Source organism: Paramisgurnus dabryanus, chromosome 16 (genome assembly GCF_030506205.2).
Source record: "Paramisgurnus dabryanus chromosome 16, PD_genome_1.1, whole genome shotgun sequence".
Lineage (NCBI taxonomy): Eukaryota > Metazoa > Chordata > Actinopteri > Cypriniformes > Cobitidae > Paramisgurnus > Paramisgurnus dabryanus.
In genome coordinates, this window is record NC_133352.1 from 282313 (window position 1) to 292624 (window position 10312).

At 35.3% G+C, this 10312-nt stretch overlaps 1 long non-coding RNA gene across 1 annotated transcript; it reads right to left on the minus strand.

The window, feature by feature from the left end:
- Positions 1-295: 295 nt before the first annotated feature.
- Positions 296-8442, minus strand: LOC135757478 (uncharacterized). The gene is made up of 3 exons (XR_010536263.2): positions 8353-8442; positions 5041-5176; positions 296-432 (listed from the first exon to the last, which is right to left on the minus strand). It is a non-coding gene; the product is annotated as an uncharacterized lncRNA (long non-coding RNA).
- Between the last annotated feature and the right edge of the window lie 1870 nt (positions 8443-10312).

Here is a 10312-nt window from a genome sequence, read left to right on the forward strand (position 1 = left end):
TTATTAACAATTTGATCTTGATTACATTTAAAACTTTATAAAACACAACATTAAAAATGAAAAAAAGAAAAGTTAAACTTGCAGGGTTCATCCTAAAATTATTATTTTTGTCATTAATTACTCACCCTCATGTCGTTTCAAACCCATAAGAGCTTCAATCATCTTCAGAACACAAATTAAGCTCACTGATCTCATAAAAAATATCTTTTTGTGTTATATATTTGTGTTTTGAAGATGAACAAAGGTCTTGCAGGTGTGGAACGACATGAGGAAAAATAATTTATGACATTTTTTTCTTTTTTTGTGGAGCAACACTTTAATTAACTCTTTAAAAAGTTTAATTAACTTCAACTAATTAACTGCATAGAACAATACAAACAAAACAACATTAGGGCAGCTCCTCACTCCTCTGTTGTCACTGTACCAACGGCCCTTTGAACAGAAAAAGAAAATAAATTAACCGTTGTGCCACTTTTCTTCATAAATTCCACTTTTCACAGTTCAAACAGATGTGTCAGGTTACCCTTCATGACATATCATGTTTTTAAAAGAGTTAGTTCACCCAAAAATGAAAATAATGTAGTTTTTTACTCCCCCTCATGTCGTTCCACACCCGTAAGACCCTCGTTAATCTTTAGAACACAAATTAAGATATGCATAGTCAGCAATGACATTTCATCTCTCGGGATCCATTAATGTACTAAACATATATTTAAAACAGTTCATGTGAGTACAGTGGTTAAATAATAATATTATAAAGCAACCAGAATATTTTTGGTGGGAAAACAAATAAAAAAAAACTTATATAATGATGGCTAATTTCAAAACACTGCTTCAGGAAAAGCTTTGGAGCGTTTATGAATCAGCATGTCGAATCATAATTAAGATCGCGTGTCAAACCGCCAAACTGCTGAAATCACGCTGATTCAACACACTGATTCATAAACGCTCCTGAAACTGTGTTTTGAAATCAGCCATCAGTATACAAGTTGTTATTGTCAGGAATAATGGATGAACCCAAGTGCAAGCGATGTCGGGGGTAAACAGAGAACACTTTATAACAAACTTGAAAACAAAAGCCCACTAGGGAGCAAAACACATGAACAGCACACAATTACGAGAGACTAAACACTTAACTTGACTTAAGACTGTAGACATGAACCTAGACTGACTGGATTATACTTGACTTAATTTAAACAGCACACACAAGAACCACGCAAAACGAACGTGCAACTTGACAATAGACACGGGGGTAGGGCTGTAGTCAACCAATGAAAAGCTTAGTCGACCAAAGTCCTGTCCTGCGCAACGATTAGTCGACTAAAAAAAGACGTGATGTTTTGCATATTTTGATTGAATAATTATTAAACAACTGTCATAGAGCATTAATAAAACGACAATGAAAAACATCAATAATACATAAAACTATAATAATAATACAATTTCTTTGAAAATTAAGTGATTTTTTAACTGCAAAGTGAGGATCTCTGTCCTAGGTCTATAGTGACAGTCACAATCGCGCACCGGACCACACCACACGCTACAAAAAAAAAAAACTGCTAAAATAGCCAATTAATCCTAAAAAAAGCTCTCCTTTATACAGGCTGTATATTCTTCTTTACTTTCGAAGCTATGGGTTCACTTTTGTCCAGCCGATCTGGACGTTTTAAAACACACACACACACACACACACACACACACACACACACACACACACACACACACACACACACACACACACACACACACACACACACACACACACAAAAAAAAAATCCCAAATAGCCTAAAAACAATCCTATTAATAATAGGCTGTATAGTAGGAAAGCCTATAGGTTTATTTTCGTTTTTTGTTACATTATTTAGGCTATTTTCAAACGTGTCAAGTGTACAAATTAAAAACAAAAACATAAGATAACACACACTTTTTTTAAAACCCTTACAGCGCAAACATATCACGCAAACGCAGCACCGAATCGGATGACAAATGGCTCCTTAGTTTTGAAATGGTTTGGGTAAAAGGTGATCGCGTTGAAAATAAAGGCGTTTGTCTAGCGTTAGAAGCTCATTTGAAACATTGCCGCGGCTCATTTAAGAAAATGACAGCTCCGAAGAGACGCCGCTTTAGTTTGATTTAGTTTCGCTTTAGTTTATGCTAGCAATAATAAAGAAAGAGGATGATCATCATCACCTTATCTGGTACCACTGAAATGTAGATGTAATGTATTTCCAAATCTAAGCCCATCTTATGCGGAATGTTGCCTAATAAACTGCAACACGATAAAACCAATGGATAAAACAGGCACCTTCAGAATGCATAAAAGACGCACCGGCCACGGCAAATCTAACTCACTGTGAACGAATGCAGCAAAGATATTTAATGCTAATGTATGAGGCATATATGCCTACGCTGAGTTTTAATCATTTATGATGAGGTGTGTTCTAGTTAACAATGCAGAGCAAGTTAACGCGCCGCGCCGGCGCCTCCATGTCACGGTTATTATATTGTCTGCTATATTTGCTTTTTATTTATTAAATGCATACAATTGGTTGATAAAACGTTTATTAAGATTAAGATACAATTTATACAAAACGAAATTCACTTTAAAGAAAGGCTTTCTACAAAGCAAAACTTAATTAAGTGGTAAAAGTCATTTCTGAGGATTTACAAAAACAAAACTTAATCTGCACTTTACTGTTAGCCTAAAAGACATAAATGTTAATAATTTGGAATACAATCAGTAGAGACTTTCATTTTAATTATTTTATTGCTGTATTTTATTTACTATTCGAATGAAGGAATTTACAAAAAAATAGGCTGTAGCGTTTACTTTTTGAAAACCTTGCGAGCGTGCAAACCGAAACGCCGTGACATCGCGCCAAATGTTTTTATTTGTTTATTAAGTACAAACAGGTAAGTTATGAAAAATTGAGTGTGAGGGATCTGTTCACTTCACACAAAAAGATCTTGGAATGAGATGACTAACTGGTGGTTGAGGAGAATCCCCCTTTCATATGTAAAGCGCTTTGAGTGCTGCAGAAAAGCGCTATATATATATATATATATATATATATATATATATATATATATATATATATGTAACGAATTATAATAATAATTATTATTATAACTGTAGTAGCATTTAGTCCACTGTCTATAATAGCCTAATTTAGAGATCACTTTTTTTAACCTAAAACCGACAGCTTTCACCCATTAAGGTTTGTAAAATGCAGCCAGACAAAAGATTTAGATTTCTTGGACATTTTGCCGACTAAAGCAAAAACAAGTAGCATTCTTACTGAATGAATACAGCAAAACTACTTATATTCCTTACTGAGCGCGAAGCAGCAGTGCAGCCATGCAGCCACAGGTGCGGTTCCAGAGTGTTCTACGTGGTGCGCTAAACTGTGAAGCTGTTACAAAACAGCCTAAATTAAAGCGTTTTAAGTTGGGAATAAATATAGGCTAATTATATTTAGAATACAGTAACATATAACTGCTTATAAAGGAATAAATATCAAGGAGTAAATCAATGAAAATTTCTTTATTGGTAAAAAAAATAAATTATGCAACTGGTCGACCAATGAAAATGTCAGTCGACAAAGATGGCTTCGACCGATTAGTCGACTAAACGACTAAAGTTGACAGCCCTACACGGGGGCATTAAATAAAGTAGCAAATCAAGAGGGAAACAGGTGCTAAGGATCAAACAATAAAAACCAATGAGGATGACAAGGGAGCAGGGTAAAAGAGACGAGACAAGGAAAACACGTGGCCTGATATCAACACACCATGGCCAGGTGTTCCCACACAAAACATGGTACTGTCAGAACCCTGTCAAATTGAACTAGACATTAAAACAAGACAAGATTCTGACAGGATCCTGACAGTTATTTTGTGTTTTAGGTGCATCAAAAATGTAATTATTAATATTGAACCACTGTACTCGCATGAACTGGTTTAAATGTTTTTACTACAATAATTGAACTTGACAAAGGACATGTCATTGATGTCCCTCCAGAAAAACGTGATTATGCGATTGCATGATTTAATGTCTAATCAGCCAAAGTCTGCGTATTTATGCGGGGGCCGCATTTTTTTCAAATACGCCGCACTTTCGCAGCATAAACTGCAGATTTTCGCACGCAAAATATGCTGGGCTTGCATGATTTCATAATCCCCGCATTCTCATAGCAAAAAGTCTTAGCAGAAAATTGAAAAATGTTGCACTTACTTTACACAAGCGCAGCCATGTCCCCTGTTGATATGGGAACATTATGAAGTGACGTGATTATGTGATGTGAACATCATTGAAAAGCTGCAAAAGCTGCAGTTTTTGCAAGTTCCCGCAAATTTGGCAAGTTCCCGGAATTTCATCGCATAAAATTACATAAATATCCCGCATATTCCATCGCATTTTTTAAGAAAACGTGCCGCAAGATCAAGGATTTTTGCCCGCAACAATCACAAAAAACCTGAATTTTTCTGGAAGGACTGGTCAATGCAGGCCTCAGTGAGCCACTGTATTTAATCAAAAATATCTTAATTTGTGTTCTGATGATGAATGAAGGTTGGGTGTAGAATGACACGAGGGTGAGTAATTAATGACATTATTTACATTTTAGGGTGAACTAACCCTTTTAATTACACAATTTTCTTGACAATCTTTGATAATTTACACAGTGATTGTCACTCGCAATGAGCAGCAATTTACCTATGATTTCGGGCAGAGACCTTGCAAAACCTGTCGGTGGGTGACAATAAGGCCTAAAATTGTCCAGTAAGAACTCGCCATTAGTGTGTAAACACTGCCTGATATGTTTGTGCCTGAGTACAAATTGCAAGACCAGAAGAAGTAGGTGTGCAGTTCTGTGGGTTCCCAGGACATGTTTGAAAAGCCATGATTCAATATCTTTTGGCTATGATAATATTAGGATCACATGTTCCCACAAATGGTAAAACATTTTTGAATTTGCATTGATTATTCGTCTTTTTAAAGTTTGTATTTCCATTTAAAATGTAAATCTTAAGACATTTACCCATCTTGTTGTCCAACTCGTGCCCTGGCAGTGCGATAACCTCCCCTGTCCCTGGCACCGATTAGCCACTTGGACACTGCCTTCTCTGCCTCTCTTCTTGTTGTTGTATTTGTTAGGGCATTTTTTTTCAAACTTCCTGTAAAATACATAAAAAGCATTAAAGTGAGATTAAATTTAATCTGAGCTCTTGCAAGAAAGAAGCAGTTATCTCCGCGGAAACTGACTGAGATCACCTCAGATCAATATTTTGTGTTATATATTTATTTATTTACGTGTCTAATTATTTACAAGTAGCCATGTAATAAGCGGGATAACATAGATCTATTCGGTTATTATCTCTGAATAAACCCCTTCAGGCTGATACAAGACCCTTTCTGGGTTTATTCTGAGATAATAACTGAATGGATGTACATAACATTTCAAGAACTACTATTAAATAACAAGAACCGATTAAAGGAATAGTCTACCCTTTGCCATATTAAACGATGTTATTACCTCAATCTAGATTAATTAATACATACCTATCTTTTTTAAATGCGTGCACTGTACAGTGCGTCGTGAATGTGTTAGCATTTAGCCTAGCCCCATTCATTCCTATGGTACCAAAAAAAAAGTTTTATTTTGTGGTACCATACTTACTGGTAACAGTCTTTAAATAGAGAAAACACGGAAGTGTTTGGTGGCTTCCCTGTTTGGTATCATAGGAATGAATGGGTCTAGGCTAAATGCAAACACATTTGCGACGCACTGTACAGTGCACGCATTTAAAAAAGATAGGTATGTATTAATTTGTCTAAGTTGAGGTAATAACATAGTTTAATATGGCAAAAGGGTAGACTATTCCTTTAACGAATTTGTAGATGTTACGAATGAAACCACCTCTCCACGTCCTCCCAGCCGCCAGAGGGCGCCTTCACCAGAGTATTAGTCTTTTCCCCATTTCACTACATTTCCCATAATGCCTCTTACCTGGGACTGATTACGTCGCCACCTGCAACCTATCATGAACTGCCTATTTAAACCCCTGTGAGACTCTGAACTGTGCGAAGTCTTGATTTGCCCTGTGTAGTCATTTCCGAGCGTTTATCCTGTGATTGTATTTCTTGTTGTGACCAGGGTAGGGTTGCACCAGTCGTTCGTAAGTTCTTACTTAAACTGGAACGTAAAGTCCAAACTAGAGGCTTAGTAACTACTAGCTAGTTTATAACTAACTCTTTACTTAATTCGGTTGCACCACTTGTTCTTAAGGCAGAACGTAGCTAGTAGGTCGTAAGCTCTCCATAAAGTAATGCGTTGTCGCATAGAATGACGTTTATTTTCCTTAACCCAATCACAAGCCTTATAATGGGCAAGCAGGAAATAGTCTGAACAGTACGTAATTTCAAACTCATTCTTGTCTCGCCTAAACTGAAAGTTAAAAAAAAGACGTTAAAGCATATGTTATCGAACTCAAAACATTACACTTTTAATTGAAAATATATATCCCACACATGGAAGAGAAAATAAACAGGAAGAAATTTTAAATCTTATTTTAATTGATGGATACACAGAAAATTAAACAGTTCTTGAAAAGTCGTTGACGAATTTGCGGCTCTTCATAATTAATACGAGCTCATCGATGTTATATAATCTGGTAGTGATGGGAGAAACGAAGCTTTTCGAAGCTTCGAATCAATTGAACCAATTGCTTCGAAAATTGATTCAGTTTTTCGAAAGCAGTTCGAAACCCACACACGCTGGCGACCCCTGCTGGTCAAAACAGTGTAAAAGCAGAGCTGTCCACACATTTTACACTTTTTTTTACAAAATAATAGCAAGATTTTTATTAAAATATGTTTAAAAAATGATTTAACTTATTTAAGACATAGTTAAAAGTGTTTTATGTGTTTTTAGTTTTATTTAGGGCAAACAAATGAATAAAACTAACTACCCTTTTAATTATGCACATTTTTGTCATTAAATCTGTCTATAAACAAAAATTAGACAACATGGCAGTGTTATTAGTCAGAAGGATAAATGTTTTATGAACTTTCATTATAAAACTGACCCGAGGTCACCTAAACTTATTAGACACTGGTCATGTGATCAACTCCCCCTAGTGGTGAACCATCGGATTTTCGAAACGTTTCGAAACAGTTATGACGTAACGAAGCCTCGTTTGCTAAAATCACGTGACTTTGGCCAGTTTGAAACAAGCTCCGAACCACTGATTCGAAACAAAAGATTCGTAAATGTTTCGAAGCCTCATGAAGCAGTGCTTCGAAAACAACCATCACTATAATCTGGATGACATCTTATTCCAAACGTTATTCATGGACAGGGGCTTCCGTAAATATTTAGTTACAACGTATTGTTACGTTTAAACTAAGTTTAATGGTGCAACGCAAAAACATTTAGTAGTGCGTAAGTTGTAACTTAGTGCCTATTTACGTCGTAACTAAGCTACGTTGTAACTTACGCACAGCTGGTGCAACCGGCCCCAGGACTGTTATTTGGATTATTCGAGTGTTATCTGCCTGCCTTTGATTACTGCCTGTCTTTGGATTATTGATTGTTATCTGCCTGTCTCGACGCTGCCTGTCCACTGTTTATGATTCTGGTTTGCCCCTTACCTGTGATTATTAATAAAACTGCAAATGGATCCTCTGTCTCACGGCTCCTCGTTACAGTAGAAGTATAGCACTAAGTTGAATGCAGTAGTTAACTGTTAACCAATCAATGTAACCATTTTTTATTTCTCATAGAGAACTACTAAGACTTATTATATACAGGTTCACAATTTATATAATGCATGTATAATTCATTCTAAAATGAAGACCATGCTTACCTAGTGAGCATGAAAGTAATGAAAGTGTTACCAAATCAGTCAGAAGAAAATAACATTACTAATTATTATCAATATTCTAAAGTTTTAGTATTTTGAGTATCTTTTGTGCATTTGCTATTTGAATTAGCACTAAATAAGGGGATTCTTTTGAGAGGAAATAGACATTTTATAAAGATTAATGTTAAATTAAACTTCTAAGAATGCATATATTGAACTAAATGTGAACACTTTTAGAATAAAAACTAAAAGTGGTCGCTGCAAGCACTGTTCTGTGATCACAAAACAAACGGGAGCAGACACAATTAAACAGTTTCGTCTCGTAATTACATTAGAAATGGCACGATCTAGGGAACTGGGATGTCTAACAGAAATTCTAACTTGACAAGAACACATGTTTTGTTAAACATTATGCTTTGAAAACAATGTATTCTGATTAAAATTTACATTTTTCATTTTATTATTGTATGCAAATACTAGGTTCTTACCTTGAACACACTGACAGTGAATTGCAGCAGAATGGCAGAGTGATGGCACGCTGTGAGATTCAAGGAGGTGTGGGGGATAAGTATAGCTGAATTCAACTAAATTTATGGGGGAAAAGAGCACAGGAATACAAAGGGTTTTGTGATTCAATATATGATAAATTATATATATATATATATATATATATATATAGACATATGCACGCACAGCATATACAGTGCCCCTCATCAGGAGTAGTATCAGGACAGTAAAGACAAAAAATTTCTGTTTGCTGTGGACACCAGAAATTGAAAAGATGAATATCACTATGTCACTTTTTAGTAACCTTTGTTTGTGTTTCAACAACACATGCATGCTTTATCAACAAAGAACAACAACCTTAAATGGTGACTTATATGTGTTTTACCCAAATGCAAGATTAAGGTCAAACTGATCTTACACATTGTCTGATTTTCATGTGTGAACAATTAATGCATGAGGACACAGTTCAACACTTCTGAGCCAATGGTCTCAATATGCCCACATTAGATAAGAGTAAAATACAAATGTGTTGTTGTTCCATTGAGTTGGTATATTGTGTATGTTAAGAAGTAAAAAATAAATAAATGTGACATTCTGTACGTTTCTCATGTTCATATTTTAATGTTTAGACATTTCTTGACTCCACAGCAAACAGATAAATTTTGTCTGTATTGTCCCAATACTTATGAAATGCACTATTACAGTTTGTGTGACACTGCAACATAAACAAACAATACATATTAAAGAATACTTTAGACAAACACATAATAGACAAGCATTTCTATGAAATTAACTTTAGTCTCAATGTTAATGTTTACAGCTTATAGCTGAAATATTAGACAAATAAACCTGCCGAGTTTTGCATTTACTATGGAATGCATATAAAGTAAACTCAGAGAATCTCCTAAGATGGTCTAAGTACATTGACGGTTTACAGTTACATGAAATTCAAACTGATTTTAGATGCTGTGAATCTCATGTCACGTGTGAGAAGCACTTACGTAAAGTATGCAGCGAATCAGACGTAAATCATTGGTGGATTTTCGTCATTCTGTGGAGGTTGCGCACGTGTGTATGACGGCAAACAGCACGCGCATATGGCGAGTACACGTGTGAAGTTTTCGCTTTTAATAGTAGATTGATATTCACGTCATCCAATGTTCTGCGTGTTTCTTGATGAAACCGCATCAGACGATTCAGTTTCTGAAGCGATCTGAACAAATCAAACTGATTCGCGAACCAATTCAAAGCGTTTTTGGCCCATTTGCTTCGTAAAGAATCGATTCAAAAGACTCATTTATTTGCAATACTTTGTGGAATCCACTTAAACGAGTCATTAATTCGCAAATACCCTACACGAGACTGCAATTTTAAAATAAAATACACATTTCGTCATGAACTAAAACATTAACGAAGGAACGCCGCAGAGTGAAACGTAAAAGCACAATTTCCATTAAAAATATGCTCAATAAGGGTAAAAGTTAAAAAAAATATTTACTTTTCAGACCATTTTTTGAAGATTTATACAGTGATGGCGTACAGTAATTTTTATCGTTTTTAAGGCCGAAAATGGCGCGATCTTGGGAACTAGATGTCTAACTGAAATTCTCACTTGACAAGAACACATGTTTGTTAAACATTATGCTTTGAAAACAATGTATTTTAATTAAAATTAAAATATATATATATATATATTGTATGCAATTATTGGGTTCTTACCTTGAATACACTGACAGCGAAGTCTCCTCATGAAAACTTTAGCAGAATGGCAAGTAATTGAGCGCGCCCGCGAAAATCAGGGAGCGGTGGGGGATGGGTATTGCTGAATAAAATCTCGCGAGATCCATCATGCAGTTTTGAAAACTCTCAAATTAATTTATTTTTTATTTTTTTCGTGTTTACGGTTTACAGTTACATGAAATTCAAACGGAGTTTGATATT